We start from the raw sequence: 27135 nt of genomic DNA on the forward strand, positions 1-27135 counted from the left end.
GGGAGGAAAGGCAGATAACACCTTAGGAAGCCATTCAATGCTCAAGAAAAAAAATAATTAATTATGATAAATCATCTCAGTGAAACACAGAAATTATATGATTACAATTAGAAATTATAACTGTAAAGATTAAGGCCAGGCACAGTGATTCATGACTGTAATCCCAGCACTTTGGGAGACCGAGGTGGCTGTATCACTTGAGGCCAGGAGTTAGAGATCAGCTTGGCCAACATGGCAAAACCCCATCTCTACTAAAAATTTGCCAGGTGTGGTAGTGCTCACCTGTAGTCCCAGCTACTTGGGAGGCTGGGGTGGGAGGACTGTTTGAGCCCAGGAGGTGGAGGCTGCTGTGAGCCAAGATTGTGCCACTGCACTCCAGCGTGGGCAACAGAGTTAGACCCTATCTCAAAACAACAACAACAACAACAATACCCCAAAAACTATAAAGATTAAAACATGGAAAAGATGCGTATAGTATAATGTTAAGTGAAAAAAGTTGATTGCAACATCGTACCTATACAACAAATTCTAAAGTGTTCCCCTGGAATGCAGTTTAATATTGTTATGTTTGCTCTGTTATCACAGGACCTGCAGTTCCTAAATATACTAGGCACTTACTCTTTCTCATCTCCCCAAATGAGATGATTTGAAACCATGCTATAAAGAGTTATCCTACACATATTGAAATTCCACTTGACATTGATTATACATACATATAAACATACATACACACACACACACACACACACACACAGAGAGAGAGATAGAGAGCCATTCTATTTAAAAGCTGTAAATACAAATTATATACCAGGGTCTCTGGTTATTTTCAGGCTAAAAACACTTCATCTTAAAACGGGATGGCATTCAGAGCTTGGGTAGATTCTGGAAACAACCTATGCCAGAATGTGGCTGGCACCTATGCAGACCAAGTCCGGCAGGCAGAAAGAGAAAACAAAATTCTGCTTGCAGGAACTAACTTAAAAAAAAAGAAAAAGAAAAAGATAAAGAATGTGGCATCTTTTACACAGGCCAACTTGGATTTGAATGTGTTCTAAAATTTATCAACCATGTGACCTTTTGCGCTACTGAATTTACCTTTCTGTCTCTGAGCTTCAGCTTTCCCCCTGGTAAAATGGGAATAATATCTACCTCAAAGAGTTTCTGAAAAATCGGGAAAATTAGAGCAAAGCAGCTGGCATAGTACCTCCCTCATAGTAGAGGCTCAATAAATGGTAGAGATGTGAGAAGAGGAGCAGCTGTGGTTCAGGTAGTAGGAATAATAGTATTTTTGGTAATCATGGGTGAGTTAATCATTAAAGAGCCAAGGGCCAAATGTCAAGTGGTTAGGTCAGGGGTACAAAACTAGGAGTGTATTCAGGAGATCACCAAGCAAACAAAACAAATATAAAAAATAAGACAGAGGAGGTCATGGTCCCTAGGATGCATTCAGGAATGAAGAAACAGAAAAAATACGCAAGTGTGCATGAAGCAAAGCAGATCTTTCTCCAGGAGAACGAAGCTGCACCTGAGGCTGCTTCCACCAGCACACGTGATTTCTCTTGCCAGTCAGCATCCTCATCTCAAGGCCTAAAGGGATCCTGGCCTATCGCAGGATTTTGTTCTTGTAGGACAAAGTTTCTTTATATGTGCCAGCTCATTCTATCTCATGCATATTATGTGAATTCTGTATGTGTGTAGTGGCAGCTAATGGTATTTCCACCTGGGCAGAGGGAGGCCAGAGTCCCTGACATTTCCTGCACTGATTTGTCTACTGAGACTGGGTCAATTATCTTCAAAAAGGTATTTGAGGCCAGGTGCAGTGGCTCATGCCTATAATCCCAGCACTTTGGGAGGCCAGGGCAGGAGGATGCCCTGAGCGCAGGACTTTGAGACCACCCTGGGCAACATAGAGACACCTCGTCTTGACAAAAGATAAGAATAAAAAAGTTATTTGACTACGTCCCTGACATGATCAAGTCTAGTGATTTTCAGACTTTATAGCAACAGAACCCATTTTGAAAGAAAAAGAATTGTATTTGGGACCCCAATGATAAAGAAAAAAAAAAACCTATTCTCAATTGGCATAATGCATATTTTAAATTCAAATTTATAATATTTACAACTTATCATTAAAGTCAGTTAATTAGAATGAGGCTGTTTTGATGAACACCAAAATTAAAAATGATACTGAATGTTACTGCAATCTCTAGAGCAAATTTATTTATTTATTTATTTATTTATTTTTATTTATTTTTTTGAGATGGAGTTTCGCTGTTGTCACCCAGGCTGGAATGCAATGGTGTGATCTCAGCTCACTGCAACCTCTGCCTCTCAGGTTCAAGCGAGTCTCCTGCCTCAGCCTCCCGAGTAGCTGGGATTACAGGCACCCACCACCACGCCCGGCTAAGTTTTGTATTATTAGTAGAGATGGGGTTTCACCATGTTGGCCAGGCTGGTCTCAAACTTCTGACCTCAGGTGATCAGCCCACATTGGCCTCTCAAAGTGCTGGGATTACGGGTGTGAGTCACCACACCCTGCCATTTTTTTTTTTTAACCTTTTATTTTTTAGAGACAGAGTATTGTTCTGTCACCCAGGCTGGAGTGCAGTGGCACGATCTCAGCTTACTGCAGCCTTGACTTCCTGGGGTCAAGTAACCCTCTCACTTCAGGCCCCAAGTAGCTGGGACTACAAGTGCATGCCACCGTGCCTGGCAAATTTTTTCTTTTTTTCTTTTTTTAATTGCACAGTACTAAAAATCTCGACAATACTCAGGAACAGTTGTAAAGAGTAAAAGCTATTTTTTCTCATATTTAAAACCATTTGATTTACTTATTACATTGATCATTGTTTCCCCAGCAGTGGTAAAAATGACATCAAAATAACAATTTTGCAAGCTCAGATCATTAATATAAAATCAGGCCAGACACGGTGGCTCACGCCTGTAATCCCAGCACTTTGGGAGGCTGAGATGGGCGGAACACCAGGTGAAGAAATTGAGACCATCCTGGCTAACACGGTGAAACCCTGTCTCTGCTAAAAATACAAAAATTAGCTGGGTGTGGTGGCGCACGCCTGTAGTCCCAGCTACTCGGGAGGCTGAAGCAGGAGAATCGCTTCAACCCGGGAGGTGGAGGTTGCAGTGAGCTGAGATCATGCCACTGCACTCCAGCCTGGCAGTACAGCGAGACTCCATCTCAAAAAAAAAAAAAAAAAAATCAGTAATCAGCTTTTTAATAGCTGTAGAAATTGGAGAAAAGGATAACCTGAAATGTTTATCTCAAAGTTGAATCACCAGCAATATTCAACACTAGTTGATATTTTTATCATAAATATAAAAATCAAATATGAAGTTCACAAAACATACAATAAGGGCCAAAATTTTTTTTTTATTATTATACTTTAAGTTTTAGGGTACATGTGCACAATGTGCAGGTTAGTTACATGTGTATACATGTGCCATGCTGGTGTGCTGCACCCATTAACTCACCATTTAGCATTAGGTATATCTCCTAATGCTATCCCTCCCACCTCCCCCCACCCCACAACAGTCCCCAGAGTGTGATGTTCCCCAATAAGGGCCAAAATTCTTATATTATCGTAACATAGCATATTGTATATTTAGTCACTACTGTGTAACAACTACCCATTCACTGTGGAATACTCTCAAGGAGTCAGTCTCAAATGGGTGTTCAATCTCTGACTTATTATTACAAATTTAAAACAGATTTCTTTCCATTTAGCAATTTTATAGAATGTCATATATACATATTTAAATATATATAAATTTACATATTATTTATATATAAGCAAAAAATTGGACACAATTCAACATTAAAATAAGGTCATACCACTGTTATTTGCCATACAGCACTTTTAGAAGAAGACAAAATGTTCTAAAGATCATAGATGGCTGATAATTGATATATCATGTTCTGCAATCATCATGCCCAGCATTTTGAGTTAGTTGCTGTTGCAATATTGTATGACCTATCAGATTTGGATAACAAATTTGTCCTGAAAAAAGAACAAAAGATGTATCTTTGAAAATGAATATCCATATAGCAGTGTTTCCATGGAAAAATTAGAATGATTGTTTTAAAAGTGTTTCTCTTTCCTTTCCCCAGATGAACCTCTACCTTAAGTCATGAGGGTGTAAGCCCCAAAATCCTCTATAGATGAATAAAACAACGCAAACATTGCTGCACATTCAAACCCAGTACTGATTCGAAAGAGCTATGGCCATAGCTCTATCGCCAATCTAGGACACCCAGACCTGCTTTTTCAGGCTGAGAACACCAGGTGGCATATGGTGGCTGAATCAGAGCCTCGGTAACCATGGCAACCAGCTACCCTTCCAGCTCTGCAGCTGCCATCTTTTATCCAAAGCAGTGTTCTGTGCACGCTGGGGGTTTTGCTTTGAAATGGTGGTGCTGTGTGCTGCTCATTCTTCATACAGTCAGGGTTCCTACTTCTGGGCAGGGAATTCAGGTGCCAGAGATAGATAAATACTTCAGGTCAGTAGCATTCATTTTATTTTCTGTGCATCATTTATTGTGTCTACATAAAGTCATCTGCAAACTGATACTTGAGAGGGCCACACCTTTCACAGCAGGCTTTCTCTAGGGACGCTAGACTTCACTGAAGGGAAATGAATGATGGAGTGAATGAGTCCTCTCCTGACCAAGGTTAAGAACAAATATGAGTGCCCAGCTCAGTGCTTGAATTGATTGTAGGTACAATGACCCTGAGATTTGCCTGTACCCTAAGGGATGTCTGCTAGAAATATCACTGATCTATAGACAGAAGACATCTGTTCACCAACCTACTGGGAGGATGTAGTTGACATAAATAGTACCTTCTCACAAAATTTGTTTTGTGTCTGCCATGCAATAATAAACCAAATATTTATAAATTGGAAACTAGCCATTTCCATTTTTATCAGTCAAAAGTAATGAGATTTTCTAAGTTAATCATCAGGCATTGCCCCTGGTGATTGGCATTATATCACACACCCAGCTGCCAAAAGCCATTTTCTTTGCTACTGGGAAGAAAGCTAAAATGAGTAATGTTATCCAAACTTCCCTAAATTCCAAAAAGGCTTTGGACTTGAAGCGGGACTCATTTATAAACACATCTATTTAAGCCTGGTGTTTTTGCTCGCTGTTACAGGGACTATATCATAAATGTGCATTCTTCAGATGAAAGATCCTTCTCATAGAATGACAATTCTGTTAAAAACCCATTATATTATGTCACATGAAAAATGAAAAATTCACATTGTATATGTAACATAATAATAATGAAGGATGAAAGAGAAGAACTTCTGCTTGGAAAAATGACTGAAAACAAATAAAATGAATATTAAAAACTGTGAGGCTTTGAATGGATTTTTTTTTCCCTCTTTCCACATTTAAGGGCTTTCTACTTCTTAATCAGAACTTATTACTAGGTCATAAACTTATGAAAACATTGAAATATTGTATTTTAGAATGTGTTTTAATTTTCCTATAGCAATTTCATTGCTTTTCACTTATCATGTTACAAATGTAAAACATTTAGCATTTTATTTGAAAGAATCATTTGAAATCATGAACTTCTCAAACAAAATATTTTAATTCATTTAATTGTTAAATAAATTGCAATCTGCTTGCTCTAATAGGAAGAAAACTTTTTCAAAATCTATAAATAAGAAACTACTATTAAAACAGTTTTTATTTGATATTCCCTGTGAATTAAAGTATTATTTAAGGGTATCAGAAAGGAAATATTACATTTAACTTCCAGTCAAACTCAGTTTCTGGTTATTTTATAAAAATATCTATTAACACAAGGAATTTTATATCTTTATCTATATATATAGATATAGATACTGATAGATATATATTCATTGAGAAAGCTGCTTATAATTTGAGAAAATTAGTCATGGAGTTTTCACACATTTACTGGTTTTGTACTACCACATGTTTTCCTCCCGCCTCTCTTTTCCATCTTTAGCTTAAAAAAGGGAAGGAAGAGGAGGAGGAGGAGGAAGGGGAGAAAGAGGAGGGGGAAGCAGAGGAGGAGGAGGAAGCAGAGAAGGAGGAGGAGGAGGAGAAAAGGATTTGAGGAAATAGAATCAGTTCTGGAACAGCAGACACAGGTAACCCATGCAAGCTAATCATTTGGGACACTTTATAAATGATTGTCCATTGCTGATTGACAAGAGCCTGTGTCACTGACTGGAAAGGATGGAGGAGGGTCACTGATGAAAGCACCCTGCTCACTCTCCTCCAGGGCCGCTCCACTGTGGTGACCCCAGCATTCAACACCACACTCAGCATAGTGAATTTCTGTGGGGCTATTAAGAATTATGTTCTAGAAACATACTTAATAATATGAAAACATATTCAAATTATGTCATTATGTGTGAGAAAAATTATGATACTGAGATAGATGACAAACCCTCAATGAGGTTCTCAATGATTAAGAACCATCATCTCTGTCATCAATTAATTAGCTCAAGTATAAGTATTTTCTGATTTTTTCTTACACATTGCAAATATTTTCTGCTAAATTGTTGTTTATGTGCACTGAGAAGTGGGCTGGGGGGTGTTGTAGAGATAGGGGTCTCACTGTGTTGCCCAGGCTGGTCTTGAGCTCCTGGACTCAAGAGATCCTACTGCACTGGCTTCTCAAAGCGCTGGGATTACAGGTGCAAGCCACTGCACCCAGTCAAATTGTGACTTTTTAACAACATTTTGTTTGTTTTCTTTTTTTCCTTTTTAACAACATTTTTAATGATATCTTTTGTCATTGCTTAATATTTTGCTTTTATCTAATTAAGTTGCTCAATCTTTTCTTTTTCTAACTCTGGGTCTTGTGTTGAAGGAATTCAGGACATGTTACCCCAAAATGTGAAACCTTGGCATTTGAGAAGACAGCAGAAGCAGGAAAGTCACCCTCACTACCTCCCCCACAATGCTCTACTCCCCTGAAACAGATCATAAAACCTAGGAAGGATTTCCTGACCATCCCCTCAAGTAGGTCTTATGACCCTCACGTGAGAGGTGCCCTCCCTATACCAAGAAGATAGGAACATCCTCATTTCTGAAGATACAGGGACAAAGAGAAGAGTTTGAACAAACAGGGCTCCTAAGTTCTCCCCAGTTTATTACCATTATGTTACATTCTCACCAACGCACCACAACGTAGCAGTCTCTCGTTGTTTGAGGTATCACCCTGAATTCTCTGTCTCACAACCATGACAATTAAGGAACATGATCACCAAGGGTGAGGTTGGAGTGGAAGTTTAATAAGCAAAAGAAGAAAGTTCTCCACCACAGAAAGGGGCCCAAAAGAGGGTTGCCATTTTTACAGTTGAATGTAAAGGCTTTTATAAGAAACCAGTTAGAGCTGGGCATCTCATTTGCATGAGATGCGAATTTCTGGTAGCTCCACCCCATCCTCCTAATGCACATGTAGGCCCTTAGCTTGAGTTACTCCATATTGCTTTGTTGCCCTTACTGCACATGTATCAGGGGATGGAATTTTCCATTATGGGCATGTCTGGGCAAGTCACCTGTGTAGGCTTTCTTATCTGTGTGGCCGTGGGCATGTCTTAGGCAAGCCCCGCTGTGCAAGTTCCCTTATCTGTGCCTGCAGCTTGATTTTTCTAGCTGTTCTTTTGTTTGAAAGGATTCAACCAAGGACCCACCATAACTGCCTGCCTGACTGGTTTCTTCCTCCCTCTTCTCTCAGTGATATCATTCTCCCTTTGTTCAGTCATATTTCTTCATCAAACCTAGCATAAAGAATATACAAATTTATGCATTTGGGGGAGGTCTTCCTTTCCGTATGAAGGCTTCCATACCACGTATAAATAATATGTGTATGATTTTCTCTTGTGAATCTGTATTTTGTTATAGGGGCCTCAGCCATGAACCTAGAGATCAGTGAGCAAAAAGTATTTTTTTCTCAAGTGTTTCTTGCTTGAGATGACTTTCTTATCCCCAAGATTAAAATATTATCTGTTTTTTCCATTATTTTTAGGGTGTTTATATCTATTTCTTTAATCTTTCCAGAATGTACCTTTGTACATGCTGAAAGGTAGAATTTTGCAAAAAGGAAAAAGCTACTTGCTACTTTTACTATAATTATAATTATTATTATTTTTTTTCTTTTTTCTTTTCTTTTCTTTTTTTTTTCAGATAGGGTCTCACTCTGTCGCCCAGGCTAGAGTGTAGTGGTGCAATCTGGGCTCACTGCAACCTCTGCCTCCCAGGTTCAAGTGATCCTCCAAACTCAGCTTCCCAAGTAGCTGGGACTACAGGCATGTGCCACCACAATTATTATTTTATTAGACCCTCTCTGGATCTTGTTCCATCTCTAATATCTCTGCCAAATGCTCTGTATCAGGTAGATATATTTAAATTCTAGCTGGTGCAAAGAAGGAATAATTTGAAAAAGAAGAAATAATTTTAATACACATGCAAATAATATACATATTCATCTAGTTACTTGCATGCATTTGTGGCCAAAAGCCATGAATCATATAAAGAAGTAGCTGCAGCCAGGCACGGTAGCTCATGCCTGTAATCCTAGCACTTTGGGAGGCCAAGGGGGGTGTGGATTACCTGAGGTCAGGAGCTCGAAACCAGCCTGGCCAACATGGTGAAACCCTGTCTTTACTAAAAATACAAACATTAGCTGGGCATGGTGGTGGGTGCCTATAATCCCAGCTACTTGGGAGGCTGAGGAGAATTGCTTGAACCTGGGGGATGGAGGTTGCAGTGAGCTGAGATCGTGCCACTTCACTTCAGCCTGGGTGAAAGAGCAAAACTCCACCTCAAAAAAAAAAAAAAGGTAGCTTCAATGCCGTTTTCAAGATACTTAAGCCAATTTGGTCATACACACTTGTTAGTTGCTTTATGATTAGATATCCAAAGCTTCAATAGTTAGAAGTTGGTGACAACCACAGAGACTTCAATTCCAGATGGTATGTTATAATGAAAGCAAATTTCAGAACTCATTCAGCCACTGGTATAAATATGTATTAGCAATCAGGCCCTCCAAATAGTCATACAACCTGTTTTGTAAGCTTGATGAAGTCTTAGCTCTCTGACCTTTCAGTGTTCCCACAGAACCTTATGAGTGTCAGAGACAGGAGGGCCATGTTCCAGCTTTGGGGCAGGATTAACTAACTCTCAAATGAGAGTCAGGTGAAAAATTCTCTCACTACAGTCTAGAATTTCAAGCCTGGAGAGATAATTCAAACAGTCTAGAATTTCAAGCCTGGAGACAATTCAAAATGAATAGACAGGCTAGCTGGACTTTTACACCTCATTTATGCAAAGGCAAGAGTATCCATAAGACATTTTTATCCAATCCACATAAAATTGAATTCATTTTACCAGTAAAAAATCATTTCTAACATCCCTTATGCTAATTAACAAACCCCCTGGGATTGATATGAGATAAAGATGACTGGAGCCATAATCTAATCCTTCTGGAATGTGGCTTCTGAATTGAGAATTTCTTTTTTGTGTGTGTGAGATGAAGCCTCACTTTGTTGCTGAGGCTGGAGTGCAGTGGCACGATCCCGGCTCACTGCAACCTCTGTCTCCCAGTTTCAAGCGATTCTCCTGCTTCAGCCCCCCAAGTAGCTGAAATTACAGACATGAACCCAATGCCTAGCTAATTTTTTTTTTTGAATTTTTAGTAGAGGCGGGGTTTTGCCATGTTGGCCAGGCTGGTCTCGAACTCCTGCTTCAAGTGATCCACACCCGCCTTGGCCTTCCAAAGTCCTGGGATTACCTGCATGAGCCACCAAGCCCAGCCTGAATTGACAATTTCAAATATTAACCTACCATCCAGGAGTATATTTTTCCTGAGGGAGTTCAGAAATATCACCCGAAAATATGCAGCACTGGTATGCTGATTACTTCAAACTGAAGTCATTTGGGAAATGCCAAATGCACAGAGGGACTTTTCCTGAATTTCCCTTATCTGACTAAGTGCAGATTCTCCAGAGGGAAGCCAATTGTCATGAAATGCTCCCTGGGGATTTTTATCTATCCCTGAAGATTAACACACAACAGAAGTCAAACCTAGAAAAAGCTGGAGGTTAGCACCTCCTACAGACAGGATATAACCTATTCTTCTGAAGCCTGATTCGTATTTTTCATAATCATTTACTCTCCCTAGGTTGCCTACATACTCCCCTTCCCTCTCTCGTATGAAAGGAACATCAAAGCTTTTAGGTCTCATTGAGTTGTTGGGTAGTTTCTTAACTTCCATGTGATGCCTTTCTGCATGTTAATAAAATGTATATATATATATTTTTTCTCCTTTTAATCTGTCTATTGCCAGCTTATTTCACCAGACTTTCAGCCTCAAATCTTCAGAACGGAGGAGAGGACTTCCTTCACCCATATATCCCAATTATGTAACTCCCTGATGGGTTCTCCTTGCCTGCTGCACACACAAAATCAACTCACTGAGACCATGCCATTGCAGTAAAGAAAAGATTTTGATTGACGCAAGGCTGGCCACACCACACAGGAGGCTGTTATCACTCAACTCTATCTCCCCAAAGGCTCAAAGGTTAGGGTTTTTCCCAAGATCTTTTGATGAGCAGGGGCCTAGGGTAGGGGCATACTGATTGGTTGGGTCAGAGATGAAATCATAGGGAATCAAAGCTGCCCTCTTATGCTGGGTCAGTTCCTGGGTTGGGGCCCCAGGACTGGTTGGCAGGTCCAGGTGGGGCCATCCATTGTCAGAAATGCAAAAACCTGAAAAGACATCTCAAAAGGCCAATCTTAGTTTCTACAATAGTGATGTTATCTGCAAGAGTAATTGGGGAAGTTGCAAATCTTACAACCTCCATAATAATGGCTGGTAATTATTTAGAATTTAAGCCCCTCTCATCCTCCTAACTTCATGGGCTTTCATTAGTTTTACAAGAATCGTTTAGTTTTGGGGGAAGGTTATTATCATTTAAACTATAAACTAAGTTTCTCCCAAAGTTATCTTGGCCCACACCCACGAATGAGCAAAGACAGCCAGCCTGTGAGGCTAGAAGCAAGATGCAGTCAGCCACTTCCAATTTGTCTGTCATACTTTTGCAAAGCCAGTTTCAGTCAGGGCTCTTCAAATGCCCAACTAACTATTCCTAAGTAAAGAATGAAAACAACTAGAATACATCATACCACACTATCCATGCTGAAGCATTTTAAAGTAAACGTAAAGATAATCTAATGTACAGACACCTTCATTTTTCTTATGGTGATTTCTCTGGGATATTGTTTTGTATTTCCCTGCCTGACTTGTGTCAACATCTGTATTTCTGTAATTATAAAAGATAAGACTCACTACTTGACTTTAAGAGGAACATTTGAGGCTGGGCACAGTGGCTCACGCCTGTAATCCCAAAGATTTGGGAGGCCAAGGTAGGTGGATCGCCTGAGGTCAGGAGTTCAAGAACAGCCTGGCCAACATTGTGAAACCCTGTCTCTACTAAAAATATAACAATTAGCCGGGTGTGGTGGTGCATGTCTGTGGTGGTGCATCCCAGCTAATCTGGAGGCTGAGGCAGGAGAATCGCTTGAATCTGGGAGGTGGAGGTTGCAGTCAGCCAAGATCGTGCCACTGCACTTCAGCCTGGGTGACAGAGTGAGACTCCGTCTCAAAAAAAAAAAAAAAAAACAAAAAACAACTTTGATTAAGTCCTGGGGATTGCTACGGGAGCCCAAATCCACTTTTGTCTTAGCCTCAGCCATTATGAATAACAAACACCCTCTTCTCAACAGTCTGTTATTCCCATGGGGAGGCTGGATGTTGGGAAAGCTGCCTCTCTCAGTTTGGCTTATTTGTTGGCTTATCAGAATCTTCTAAAGGAAAAGATCTCTCCTGTTCTTTCTCCTAGGAGGAAGAATTACTAGTCATTTTCCCAAATGTAGCACTCTTAGATTGCATTCCCATAAGGATTTCTCTCTAGCTTCTGTATTTTCTCACCCTGCTGACCTTAATCAGTAACAAAGGCTTTTATAATACTACTACTGCATTGCCCCCGACCTCAAGTTTAGAAACTCCTTAGCTCCCTTGCCTCTGGGCAGGTCTGTCTATTGCATTGCACAAAAGAAAAAGAAAGAAAGAGTAGAGAAAGGAATGTCTAGCCCTAAGCTTTCTTTTGCATCTGTATGCTTGGTGGCCTCGGAATCCCCCGAAGCAGTCAAAGGTAAATAAGCCTTTGGTCTATTCTTCCTTTGTTCTCTGAACTGAGACTTTACTCCCGAGGAGATTTTCTTCTCAGATTAGACTTGGAGAGGTCTTTTTTTTTCCTCCTTTGCTTAGATGATTCAAACTGATAATTTGCATCTACAAAGGCAACTAAGAAATATTGAATGACTAACACTCCCACAGAAGACTGTGGAGGCGCTCCGTTCTGTAATCTCTCCTCTACTCCAGGAGACCTCCAAAGTAAATGGAAACCAAAAAGCAACATTTTCAGGGCCAAGTTTATTTAAATATTGTCTCTGGATAGTTCTCTTTACAATCAATCAGGTTTTAAGTCACCAACCTTAAAACCAGCACTCCTCTCCTCCAGTTTAAAAAAAAAAATCAGATAATTTTAACAAAAAATAAACAAACAAGACATAGGATTTTAAAAAATTAACTCACTATTACAAACAAAAGAAGGGCAATGTAGTAACGGCTCAAGCGAAAATCTCAGCCCACTCCACCCCAATAGAGTTTCTCCATAAAGCATAGATTTTTTTTTGTAGCAAAATGTATATGCACTTTATTCTCAGTGAGGTAAAGGAAAGCATTACAGAATAGACTTTCCTAAGAGAAATAATACGACAAAACTCACTGCAACTGAAATAAAACAGATAAAATGAAGAGATGACAAAGATGAAAGGAAAGCAAGCATTACCAAGGAAATCAGAACAAATGGAACAGAAGCAAAATCAAAGTTATCATACCCCCGCCAAAAAGAAATCCTATCAAAAGAAAACAGATAATGGATTGTGAAAGATCACCATACTGTGGGGGAGGGGGACATGAACAAAGAACAGTGCTCACACATACCTTGGGAATAGTTTTAAATTCCAAACACAAAGGCAGCAGGGACCCTGCAGATGTGAATAAGCCAGCAGCTTTCTATTGAAGAATTTATGAGGTTCTCTTAGCCCCTTCATCTAGCACCTAATAACAGTGCCACCTTTGCCTGAAAACTATCCTGCCTCCCTCAAGCACAGCCATCAAACACATTATAAAAGGAGAGCTTCAGGCTTCAGGAAACACCAGATAATGACAGAATTCTGTGAAAATCAGAAAGTATTAGCTTTGATTTCATCAGGCTGACAATACCGATAGACATGTAAGTTACACTTGTATTTAATAAGAAGCTTGATGAAATTCAAAATACTGGGCTGGCCATTCTCTTTCTCAGTGCAATTGAGAATCGGCTAGAGAACATTTGCCTTCTGGTGATAATTATGTCATTAAAAAAGAACCAGGAAAGACAAAAATGTTTCCAGTTGAAAATATATGTTTGCCGCTGCTCATCTACAGATTTCACTAAGAATAATAGTAAAGTAGTATGACTCATAAGCCCGAATGGCCAAAGAGAATAGGAGCGTGGAGGACAAAAGGCATCAACCCAAAACTGGGAGCTGGAATGAAGAGGAAAGATTGGCAACTGGTGTAACAGACCAGAGAGCACTGTTAAAATAATTTAATAGGAGGCAGTTAGACAGGGGTGGCTCTGAAGTCCTAGGTTCCTACATGAGCAAACCAAAACCTAACTCAAATACATCTGTTTGTGTGTTGTTTGTCTGTGTGTTTGTTTGTTTAAATAGAGACAGAGTCTCAGTATGTTCCCCAAGCTGGTCTTGAACTCTTGGACTCAAGTGATCCTCCCAATTCAGCCTCCCAAGTAGCCAGGACTACCGGCATAAGCCACTGCACTGGGCTCTCTTTTGTAAGTGACTAGCTTGAAGGAAAATGAAACTGAAGCTTAACCACTCTGAAACTGCCATCTAACCTCAAATTCGAACTACTTTCCACTGGAATGATCCAAATATGGCTACTGCTCCACTTTTACCTACCAAATATTTTCTTGCCCTGGTTCCACATTTACCTTATAAAAGCCTTTCACTCCTGCGTCTTCTGTCCGGTGCTATGATCTGGAGCTGTCCAACCCACGCACTGCTGTTTGTTCAAGTAAACTCTTTAAAATTTTAATGTGACAGCAAGTGCAGTGGCTCATGCCTGTAATCCCAGCACTTTGAGAGGCAAAGGCAGACAGATCACCTGAAGTCAGGAGTTTGAGACCAGCCTGGCCAACATGGTGAAACCTCATCTCTACTAAAAATACAAAAACTAGCCAGGCATGGTGGTGCAAGCCTGTAATCCCAGCTATTCAGGAGGCCGAGGCAGGAGAATCACTTGAACCCAGGAGGTTGCAGTGAGCCGAGATGGCACCACTGCACTCCAGCCTGGGTGACAGAGTGAGACTCTGTCTAAAATAAAATAAAATAAAATTTTAATCTGCCTCAGTTTATCTTTTAACAGTTCTGAAATCAAAGTGCCTAAAAGGAGTCCAGGTGGGTATGTGGAAGCAAGAGGGAGTTAATGACAATGGATTCACAATGCTGAAGCTCAGAAATTCCGGGAATTTGAGGCCCCAGGACACCCCATAGGTGGGGTGCAGGTGGGTCAAAAAACAGCAGAACTGCTAGAGTCTGTTTGTAAAGTAGTGGGATGAAGCAGGAAGGCCAGAGCCAAAACAGTGATGACTCCTGTGTACAGAGCTGGCCCGCATGGGAGCCGCTGCATAGCCATGGCTCAGAGCTACCGGCAGAGAGTGACTCAGAGATGGAAAGAGCCCCAAACTTCTATTCTGAGTCACCTGAAGATGGCGGAACTTGAAAAGCCACCCTTAGACCTCGGCTGAGCCTGAGTCCTGCATAGGGTGACCTCAAAATGAAATCAATAGGAAGATATTATGACCAGAAACATGCAGGCCTGTCAGATTTTCATTCTGATAGTGTGATATTAGGTTTCTGCCTATAGATCCTGGCTCATAACTCCCATAACCCTTGTTTCGGTAAACAGAATCTTGCTCTCTGGCCGGGCGCAGTGGCTCACGCCTGTAATCCCAGCACTTTGGGAGGCCAAGGCAGGCGGATTACCTGAGGTCAGGAGTTCGAGATCAACCTGGGTAACACGGTGAAACCCTGTCTCTACTAAAAATACAAAATTAGCCGGGCGTGGTGGCACATGCCTGTAATCCCAGCTACTCAGGAGGCTGAGGCAGGAGAATTGCTTGAACCTGGGAGGCAGAGGATGTGGTGAGCAGAGATCGTGCCATTTCACTCCAGCCTGGGCAACAAGAGTAAATCTCCATCTCACCAAAGAAAAAAAAAGCCAGAATCTTGCTCTCTGACCTTCTCCTGACCTCTTTGCACCTGCCCAAGGCAGAACTCTCATGTGACTACGGGTCATGAGACCCTCATTTCAGAAGGGGTTCTGCCCTGTACTCTGGAAGAAGGAATACTGCCCATAGAGGCCAAGAAGAATCTGAACAGACAGGCCTTACTGGGTTTGGATCATACCCTGTTATTCAATCACATCTCTATATGGCTGTCAATCATGCCTATCCAATGAAGTCTTCATAAAAGGCCCAAGAGGACTGGGTTCGGAGAACCTCCAGGTACCTGAAAACATGGAGGTTTCTGGAGGGTGATGAACCCAGGGAAGCCTGGAAGCTCTGCACCCCTTCTCACATGCCTTTCCCTATGCATCTCTCCATCTGTACCCTTTGTAAGAACCTCCATAATACACCAGCACCTGTAAATGTTTCCCTGAGTTCTGTGAACTGCTCTAACAAATTAACTGAACCCGAAGAGGGAGCTGCGGAAACCCCAATTTGAAGCTGATTGGTCAGAAGTTTCTGGAGGCCTGAACTTGCAACTGGTGTCTGAAGAAAGTCAGGGTGGGGGCACACAGTCTTGTGGGACTGAGCCCTCAACATGTGGGATCTGAAGCCATCTCCAGGAAGACAGCACCAAAAGCGACTTGAATTAAAAGACACTCAGCTGGTGTCTGTTTCGTAGGGTATGGGGGAAAACCTACGCACATTTGGTCGCAGAAGTCTTCTCTGTTGTGGTCGTGGTGGTGTGAGGAAACATGATTCGAGTTTTTCAAACAAATACGTAAAAAGTTGGAAGTCATCACTCCCATCCTTACAACAAGAAAAGATGCTGTACAGACTAAAATTCAGCAATTCTTCTCAGAACCATCAGAGAACTTAGGTCACAGAGCAAACTCCCACATCAAAAGCTGGAGAGACAGGTGAATCACAGCTTACTAGGAGCAGAAGCTGACAGAGATGAAGCTTGTGGGAACATTTAAACTGTAACTGACTAAGTGCTGGAGGTTGAGTGTGGACCAGCCTGCGAGTTAAAAACTATTATGGGCTCAATCTCAGGTGCACCGCCCGCCCGCCCTCCAGCCCCTGATACTTTCATGAGTTTTCCTCCAGAAGTCCCATTAGGTTCTTATAATGAAGAAAACAGAAAAATCTCCTCATGTGTAGGGCAGGTGGAGAGAAGAAGTAACCGCTTTGAAATAAGCCCAGAAACTTCTGTTCTCCATAACAAAAGCCTTCTCTCAAAAGAAACTACTTTGTTAAAGCTTATCTGATCTTGTGGAAGGAGAATAAGCAATTAAGCCACTTTTAGCTTCCTATCTCATATAAAGGGAGGGAAAAAGGCTAAAACTCTTCCCAAAGTCACAAGCCAGGGACAAAGAGAGAGAAAAAGAAAGAGAGAAAGAAAAGAAAGGAGGAAAGAAAGAAAGAAAGAAAGAGAGAGAGAGAAAGAAAGAGAAAGGAAGGAAGAAAGAAAGAAAGAAAAGAAAAAAGAAAGAAAGAGGAAAGGAAAGGAAAAAAGGAAAGGAACGGAAAGGAAAGGAAGAAAGAAAGAGGAAAGGAAAGGAAGAAAGAAAGAGGAAAGGAAAAGAAGAAATAAATAAATAAATAAATAAATAAATACAGAGAAGGAAAGAAGGAGGAAGGAAGACAGGCTGAATCATGATTATACGATGCTTCTTATCCATAATACCTTACCACCACATCAATAGGGTTCCAGTACAGTAACAGTATATTATAACAGAGAGATAAAAGACACAAGCTCTATTAAAGGAGATTCTAGGGAAACCCAAAGGTAACAGGAAAGACAAAAACAAGAACACTAGAGAAAACTGAAGTCTCTAACACTTTATAACTACAGCAAACATTAAACACAGCCTAGCCAGATAAACATAAAGCCTCAAACTAAAGGCCCATTTACCTCAGCTCCTATTACCCAATACATTATGTTCAGCATTCAACAAAAAAATTACAGAGCAGAAAAAAGGCAAGAAAGTTTACAGTTTGAATAGGCAAAGCAAGCATTAGAACCAGACTCAGACATGGCAGAGATTTGGGAATTCTCAGGCAGATATTTTAAATAATTATGATTAATATGCTAAGCGCTCTAAAGGAAAACGTAAACTACATGCAAAAACAGATGGGTAACTAATTGATCACAGCCAGGTACAGATTTCTTTGTTCCTTCTCCACTCCTACTGCTTTATTTGACTACCATTCAAAAAATAATTTTAAAAAAAAACGGATGAGAAGAAAAGAAAGGAAGCTGGGTGTGGTAGCTCACACCTGTAATCCAAGCACTTTGGAGGTCGAGGCAGGAGGATCACTTGAGGCCAGCAGTTTGAGAACTAGCCTGAGCAACAGAGTGAGACTGTCTCTATAAACAATTAAAACAAAAATTTTTCAAGTAAAAAAGAAAAAAGGGAGGAAGAAAGAGATGGAGGAAAGGAGAAAGGAAGGAAGAAGAGAGAGAGAAAGGGAGAAAGAAAATAAAGAAAATTCAAGGCCAGGCAAGGTGGCTTATACCTGTAATCATAACACTTTGGGAGACTGAGGCAGGTGGATAGCTTGAGCTCAGGAGTTTGAGATCAGCCTGGGAAACATGGTGAAACCCTGTCTCTACCAAAAATTAAAAAAAAAAAAAATTGCCAGGCATAGTGGTGCACACATGTAGTCCCAGCTACTTGGGGGAGGCTGAGGCAGGAGTATTGCTTCAACTTGGGAGGTCAAGGCTATAGTGATCTGAGATGGCACTACTGCGCTCCACCCTGTGTGACAAAGTGAGACCTGTCTCAATAAATAAATAAATAAGAAAATTCAAGCTGGGCACGGTGGCTCATGCCTATAATACCAGCACTTTTGGAGGCTAAGGTGGGTGGATCACCTGAGGTCGGGAGTTCGCGATTAGCCCGACCAAAATGCAGAAACCCCGACTCTACCAAAAAATACAAAATTAGCTGGGCGTGGTGGCACATGCCTGTAATCCCAAGTACTTGGGAGGCTGAGGCAGAAGAATCACTTGAACCCAAGAGGTGGAGGTGGCAGCGAGCCGAGATAGCGCCATTGTGCTCCAGCCTGGGCAACAAGAGTGAAACTCCATCTAAAAAAAAAAAAAGAAAGAAAGAACAAGAAAATTCAATTTGGGAAAAACAAACAAAAACAGATGGGTAAAGTAGGCAGAAAGATGAAAACCCTAAGAAAGAATCTAAAGGAAATGTTAGAAATAAGAAAACACTGTAATCTTTTTGTAATTCCTAAGCATGATGGTTGATTTGGCTCTCACACTTGATGATTGGGCTTTCACTTGGATCTGTGAGATGTGCCTCCTTCTACCCTTGCTGCGAAGTCAGCACATTACCTGACAAAAATGAAAAGGGAAAAATAAATATAAAACATTGTAACAAACATGAAGAATGCTTTTGATGGGTTCGTTGTCAGACTGGACACAGCCGAAGAATCAATGAGGCTGAAGATACTGATACAACCTTCCAAAACTGAAATGCAAAGAGTAAAATAAATAGATAAAACCCCAAATATTCAAGAACAGTAGGACAATTACAAAAGGTGTAACACGCAAAATGGGAACGCTAGAAGGAGAAGAGAAAGAAGCAAAATATGTACAGAGGCCTTTTTTTTTTTCTTTTTTGACACAGGATCTCACTCTGTTGCCCATGCTGGAGTTCAGTGGCATGATCATGGCTCACTGCAGCCTCCACCTCCCGGGCTTTAGCAATGCTTCCCCACCTCAGCCCCCAAGTACCTGGACAGGCGTGTGCCACCACGCCCTGACAATTTGTGTATTTTTTGTAGAGATGGGGTTTTGCCACATTGTCTAGGCTAGTCTCAAACTCCTGGACTCAAGCAATCTGCCTGCCTCAGCCTCCCAGAGTGCTAGGATTACAGGTGTGAGCCACCACACCTAGCCTAAAAGAAACATTTTAAGTACTAATGGCTGAGAAATGTCTGGAATTAATGATAGACACCAAGCCACAGAGAACAACAAGTAAGATAAATAGCAAAAATCTGTACCTGCAGGAAACAAGACAACTAAAAAAGCCAAAGGAAAACAATTCCTTACCTATAGAGGAACAAGGATAAAGATTATATTAGACTTTCTTTCAGAAACCACAAAAGCAAGGCCGGGTATGGTGGCACGCGCCTGTAGTTCCATCTACTCCGGAGGTTGAGGCAGGAGGATTGCTTGGATCACTTAAGTCCAAGAGTTCAAGGCTGTAGTGAGCTATGACTACATCACTGCACTCCACTCTGGGCAACAGAATGAAACCTTGTCTCCAAATTGAAGAAGAGAGAGAAGAAGAGAAGAGGAGAGGAGAGGAGAAGAGAAGGCAGGAGAAGAGTAGCAAAGAGAAACCACACGGCTGGGTGCGGTGGCTCACGTCTGTAATCCCAGCATTTTGGGAGGCCAAGGCGGGCAGATCACCCGAGGTCAGGAGTTTGAGACCAGCCTGGCCAACATGGCGAAAGCCTGTCTCTACTAAAAACACAAAAATTAGCTGGGCGTGGTGGCACACATTTGTAATCCCAGCTACTCAAGAGGGTGAGGCAGGAGAATTCCTTGAACCTGGGAGGCGGAAGTTGCTGTCAGCCGAGATCATGCCACTGCACTCCATCCTGGGTGACAGAGCGAGACTGTGAAAAAGGAAGAAAGGAAGAAAGAAAGGAAGAGAGGGAGGGAGAGACAGAGAGAGAGAGACAGAAAGAGAAAGAAAGAAAGAAAGAAAGAAAAAGAAAAGAAAGGAGTGGAGTGAAATATTTAAAGTGTTGATACAACTATAATTTGTCCATTTACAATTTTAAAAACATGGATGGGTGCGGTGGCTCATGGCTGTAATCCCAGCACTTTGGGGGGCCAAGGTGGGTGGATCATCTGAGGTCAGAAGTTCGAGACCATCCTGACCAATATGATGAAACCCCGTCTCTACTAAAAATACAAAAATTAGCCGGGCATGGTGGTGGACACCTGTAGTCCCAGCTACTCGAGAGGCTGAGACAGGAGAATCACTTGAACCTGGGAGATGGAGGTTGTAGTGAGCCAAGATCATGCCACTGTACTCCAGCCTGGGCAAAAGAGCGAGACTCCATCTCAAAAAAAAAAAAGGATATATATATTTATATAATATATATATAATATATAAAAATATATATATTATATATATTATATATAATATATATTGTATATATTATATATAAAATATATAATATATAATATATATTATATATAATATATATAATATATAATATATATTATATATAAAATATATATTATATATTATATATAAAATATATATTATATATTATATATTATATATAAAATATATATTATATATTATATATTATAGATAAAAAATATATATTATATATTATAGATAAAATATATATTATATATAAAAAGTATGTATATTTATATATATATAAATTTAAAAATAAATAAAATGGTGAAAACACAAAACCAATAATCTAAAATTCTGTATCCAGTAACATTATCCTTCAAAAATGGAAAGAGAAATAAACACAGTCTCAGCTAAACAATAAAAGAATTTGACGTCTGTAGATCCATCTTATATGAAATTTTTTTTTAAAGTTTTTCAGAGACAAGGGAAATTATTTAGGACAGAAACTCAGGTTCACACAAAGAATGAAAAAGCCATCAGAGAAGGAATAAATGAAAGATAAAATCTTTAAGTTTTCATACTCTTATTGATCTAATAATTATTGTTCAAAATAATAATAGCAATTTGATAATAATTTGATTATAGTGTATGGATAAGTGAAATGAGTGATAGCAATGTTTTAAGGGAAGGAAGAAAGGAACTAGGAATACTTTGTTATAATGCATCTGCACTACCTGTGAAGTGGCATAGTATTAATTAACAGTGGACTTAGATTAGTTGTAAATGTACAGTGTAAATTCTAGGGCAACCAGTGAAAAAATGTAAAAGTGTAATATTATGCTAAGAGAGGATAGAAAATGGAATCATATAAAATATTCCATTAAAACCAAGCAGGTAGTAAAAGAGGGAAGACAAAGAAAAAGACAAAGTGCAACAAGTATAAAACAGTTATAAATATGGTAGATATTAATCCAACTATTTCAATAATCACTTTAAATGTGAATCATCTAAATATACCAATGAAAAGACAGACAGAGTGGATCAAAAAACAAGATCCAATTATATGTTGTGTGCAAGAAACTCACTTTAAAAATAAAGACATAGATTAAGAGTAAAAAGAGAAAGATATATCATGCTAACACTAACCAAAAGAAAAGTAGAGTAACTCTATTAATTTCAGATAAAAGGCTTCAGAATAAGAAAATTCCGCAAGAATAAAGAGGAGTATTACCTAACAATAGAAGAGTCAATTCTTTAAGAAGACATAATAATCCTCAATGTGTATGCACCAAACAACAGAATCAATATCCTTGAAGCAAAATCTGATAGCACTGCAAGGAGAAATAGACAAATCCACCTCTATTATAATTGGAGACTTCGACACCCCCTTATCAGTAACTGACAAATCCAGCAGGCAGAAAATTAGTAAAGATATACCTGAAGTGAACAGCAGCACCAATCAACTGGATCTAACTGACATGTATGAAATAACATCACCCAACAACAACAGAAAACACATTTTCTCAAGGTCACATGGAACATTCACAAATATAGACCACATTCTCGGCTATAAAACAGATCTCAACAAACTTAAAAGGATAAAAAACATACAGAGTATGCTGTGAGACCACAATGGAATTAAACTAGAAATTAATAACGGAAAGATAAAGCTAGGTATGGTGATATGCACCATAGTAGTACCAGCTATTCTAGAGGCTGAGGTGGGAGTATTGCTCAAGCCCAAGGATTCAAGCCCAGCCTGGGCAATATAGCAAGACTCCATCTCTTAAAAAAATAACAGAAAGGTAGCTGAAAAATCCTGAAATATTTGGATGTTAAGGCACACACTTCTAAATAACAAATGAGTCAAAGAATATCTTAAGAGAAATTTTGAAGTATTTTGAATTAAATGAAAATGAAACAGCATTAAATGTCCTCCCATCCTGAGAAAGTTAGGACAGTACTCTGCCCCTACCCTTGAAGAAGACTGAAAATTAACTCTCTGAAGATATTGCTTTGCACTCTGAACTCAGACACCAGGCAGAGTTGAGGATGCTAGCTGAAGAAGGGAAACTAAGTAATATTCCGCATACCACGTATTTGGTACCATCTCCCAGCCTCCTTCTCCTACTTGTCTTTCAGAATAATAGTAACCAGGAATATACCCCTTCAGTAGACAGAATAATGGCCCCGCAAGGATGTCCACATCCTAATCCACAGGACCTGTGAACGTGTTATGTTACATGGTAAGGTGAAATTAAGGTTGCTAATAAACCCTGGATGATCTGAGTGCATCCAATGTGATCACAAAGGTCCTAATAAGTGACAGAAGGAGGAAAGGAGTATCAGGATATGAGAAAGACTCCACTGGCCATTGCTGTCTTTGAAGATAGAAGGGGACCACAGCCAAAAAATGTGGAGCAACCTTTAGCTGGAAAAGGCAAGAAAACAGATGCTCCCTAGAGCCTCTAGGGAGGAACATAGTCCTGCAACCCCTTGATTTTAGCCCAGTGAGACTTGTTTCCAACCTCTGACCTCCAGGACTGTAGGATAATACATTTCTGCTGTGTTAAGCAATACACTTTTGGTCATTTGTTACAGTAGCAACAGAGAACTTACACAGCCCCCAATCCAGAAAGTGTAGGCTTCCTCACCTTCAACACTGACCAGTCCACAGGGAATTCATACAGATCAATATTGGCACCTGGACTCTCCTGAAAAATAGCCAATGGCCCTCCCTGATCATCCTATAGTGAAATCTCCTTTTTAAAAACTACACTCATCCACACAGTATCTAAATCTGAAATATAAGTGAACACCTAAGGATCAGTCAACACTTGGAAAAAGCTTTTGACATCAAAGCGATCCCAACAAACACAAAGGGGGACAGAATTGGATGGAAATAGAGACAATGCCAGTGAAAAATGACTTTAAAAACATAATTGAGGGTAGCTGTAGTGGCTTATGCCTGTTATCCCAACTAATCAGCAGGCTGAGATGGGAGGATGGCCTGAGGCTGAGAGTTTGAAGCTATAGTGAGTTATGATCATGTCACTGGACTCCAACCTGGACAACAGAGTAAGGCTCATCTCTAAAACAATAAAAATTAAATAAAAAATAAAAACCATAATTGATATCCTCAAAGAGAAAAGAGAAGACATTGAATCTATGAAATGCGATGCTGTGGTAACCCCAAGGATGAGATTATCAAATCGAACTCATAAGAATCAGAGATCTTAGCCAGTATCAAAATTTACTAATTGGGCCAGGTGCAGTGGTTCATACCTGTAATCCCAGAACTTTAGGAGGCCCAGGCAGGAGGATCACTTGAGCCCAGGAGTTCAAGACCAGTCTGGGCAATATAGTGAAATTTCATCTCTACAAAAAATAAAAATAAATTAGCCAGGTGTGGTGGCATGTGCCTGTGGTCCCAGCTACTCAGAAGGCTGAGATGGGAGGGTCACTTGGCCAGGGAGGTCGAGGCTGTAATGGGCCATGTTTGTGCCATAAACTCAAGCCTGGGCAACAGATCTAGACTCTGCCTCAAAACAACCAAATAAACCAACAGAAAACTTAATTATTCGAAGGATACAGGTGGTCATGACATGTAGGCAAAACCTGGAAAAGTCTGAAATGACCACTAGCAGATCCCCAGTCCTTCCTTGCCATTTTTAACATTCTGTAGTCCAGAGTTAACATGTAAGGTCCTAAGTAGCATATATAAGCCATCCATTACACAAATAGAGTTATTTTATTGACAAAAATTTTCTTTTTATACTCTGACAATTACATAGCAGACACTGACATTTTCAAGTGGGCCATGCCTCCATGTATGCATGGATTCCAGAATTGCACAAGAGCAACCTAGCCAGACCAGGTACATCCTGGTAAAAGCATTCCAGAAATGAGACCTCTTTCTGCTTGTAGATGCTATCCCATTAGCTAGTTTGCAAGAAGATTTGACTTGGTCCTTTCTATTTTTTTTTTTCGGGGCATTTCCAAGTCAAGTAGAGTAAGTTACAAACCAGCTGCTAATCCTTTTCTTCCCAGAAGGTATAAAAAAAAAACATTCAGAACGTTCTTAGAAATTAAAAATATGGAAGTGGAAGGAAATACTTCAATAGAAAGGTTGAAACATAATGCTATGGAAATCTCCCATACTGTAGAGCAAAAGGCAAAGATATGAACACAGAACAAATAACAAATATTAAAAGATCAACTTAGGATTTAAGCCAAGTAATAGGAATTCTAGAGAAAGGAAACTAAGTTTTAACATGAGAAAGTGATGCTAGACGTAACAGCAACAATTGTTTCCAACTAAGGAAAGCCAATTTCCAGATCAAAAGGAGTTCCCTAGAAACAAGACTACAAATGAGAGGGAAACTACTCCAAGGGTCATTGCATTGACGTTTCAGAATACCAGGGACAAAAAGACCCTTAGAACTTGCAGAGAAGGGTAAAAAAAAACACATCAAGTACAAAGAATCAGGAATCAGGCTGGCATCAGATTTCAGTGGGAACACTGAAATCTAGAAAATGATGAAGCAATGACTTCAGAATTCATAGCAGAAATCATTTGCAGCCTACTAACAAAAAAAATATTAATCCAATGTGAGGACAGAATACAAACTTTTTTCTTTACATGCCAAATCTCTATAAGCACTGGAACACAGCCTCTACCCAAACAAGGGAGAATACTAAGGAAAATAAGAGATAGGATTTAATAAACAGAGAGTCTAGCACAGAGGAGAGACAATGGAAATTCTGAAAATGATGGTTAGGAGACCTTTCTCCGTGACCCAGGCTGGAGTCTGGAATGCAATGGTGTGATCATAGCTCACTGCAGCCTCAAACTCCTGGGATCAAGCAATCTTCTCACCTCAGCCTCCTGAGTAGCTAGGATTATAGGCACACCCCACAACAGCTAATTTTTAAATTTTTTTGTAGAGACAGGGTCTCACTATGTTGTTCAGACTTTACTTGAACTCCTGGCCTCAAGTGATCCTCCTGCCTTGGACTCCCAAAGCACTAGGATTACAGGTATGAGACACTGTACCTGGGCAGACTCTTTAAAACAACAACTATAAAACAAGACTAGAAGACAAGTCATCCAGAATGGAGAGGGAGGAAGGAGGACATGAAATCCAGAACAAATATCAGCAGTGTCTCAAACTGGATGGAGGGATGGATGGATGGATGGATGGGTATGGAGAGAGAGAGAGAAGACTAATTGACATTTATCAACTTTTATTTTAACAGATAAGCTCTTCATCTGCATACGAATGCATTATGTATGAATTACAATAGGCAGTACATTCATATAGTTTTTAAAAACATAAAATATCTGTTTTCATCCATGTCTCCATCCATCCTGACCACCATCTCCCACACACACATCATTATTTACTATTTTCTTTGTTGTTTGTTTGTTTGTTTTTTGAGATGGAGTCTCACTCTCTCACCCAGACGAGTGCAGTGGTGCGATCTCAGCTCACTGCAAGCTCCGCCTCCCGGGTTCACACCATTCTCCTGCCTCAGCCTCCCAAGTAGCTGGGACTACAGGCGCCAGCACCACACCTGGCTAATTTTTTGTATTTTTAGTAGAGACAGGGTTTCACCATTTTAGCCAGGATGGTCTCAATCTCCTGACCTCTTGATCCACCCACCTCAGCCTCCCATAGTGCTGGGATTACAGGCATGAACCACCGCGCCACCACTATTTTCTTTTTAATGTTCCTTAATGTGACAAATAATTTTATATACTCCTGATGTTATATATGTATATCTCTAGGATAAATGCTCATCAGTAGGAGTTTCAGGTCACAGAATAAATGCATTTGTAATTTGGGGGATATTGCCAAATTGCCCTACATAGAGATTCTATTATAACATGTGCAATCACAACAGCAGTGTATGAAAGAGCCTGTTTCTCTACAGCTTTGCCAAGAATGCATTGTAAAACTTTTAGATTTTGCTAATCTGAGAAGTGAAAAATGGTATATTCAGTTTAATTTGCATTCATCTAATTATGAATTGGATTTAACGTCTTTTCATAAATGTGTTAACATTTGTATTTCTTTTTTGTGAAATGTCTTTTCATGTCCTTCACTCTTATTCTATCAAGTCACTTTTTCTCACCAATTTCTCTGTGTGTGTGTGTGTGTGTGTATGTGTGTGTGCGTGAATGTATTGAGAAAAGATCTATACTTCTGACAATGAGTTCGGAAACTAAATAGTAGTATTGGGAATAGAGAAAGAAGACAAAGGTATTATGGTTACAAGAGTCAAAGCTTCTTTTTCCACAATAGGGGGATAACAATAAATAATAGCCAAAACAGAAGTCAAGAAATAGCATTAGACAAACTCAGTGGCTCATGCCTGTAATCCCAGCACTTTAGGAGACTGAGGCAGAAGGATCACTTGGGGCCTGAAGTTCAAGCCTAGCCTGGGCAACGTAGTGAGATTCCATCTCTACAAAAAATTTAAAAATTTAAAATAGCTGAGTGGTGACACATGCCTGCAGTCCCAGCTACTTGGGAGGCTGAGACAAGAAGGTCACTTGAACTTAGGAGTTTAAGGCTGCAGT

The 27135-nt window shown here is 40.0% G+C and overlaps 1 long non-coding RNA gene and 2 pseudogenes across 2 annotated transcripts in view; 2 read left to right on the forward strand and 1 right to left on the reverse strand.

Annotated features, from left to right (window-relative positions):
* The window catches only part of LOC129060683 (uncharacterized), a 240412-nt gene that overhangs the window by 70014 nt on the left and 143263 nt on the right, over positions 1-27135 (reverse strand). The window lies entirely within an intron of this gene.
* Positions 1-27135, forward strand: part of LOC100459030 (protein RCC2-like) — a 90213-nt pseudogene that overhangs the window by 38217 nt on the left and 24861 nt on the right. The gene's annotated exons all lie outside the window — the stretch shown is intronic.
* On the forward strand, positions 18657-18781 carry LOC112134526 (small nucleolar RNA U13; annotated as a pseudogene).

The sequence above is a fragment of the Pongo abelii genome, chromosome 6 (assembly GCF_028885655.2).
Source record: "Pongo abelii isolate AG06213 chromosome 6, NHGRI_mPonAbe1-v2.0_pri, whole genome shotgun sequence".
Lineage (NCBI taxonomy): Eukaryota > Metazoa > Chordata > Mammalia > Primates > Hominidae > Pongo > Pongo abelii.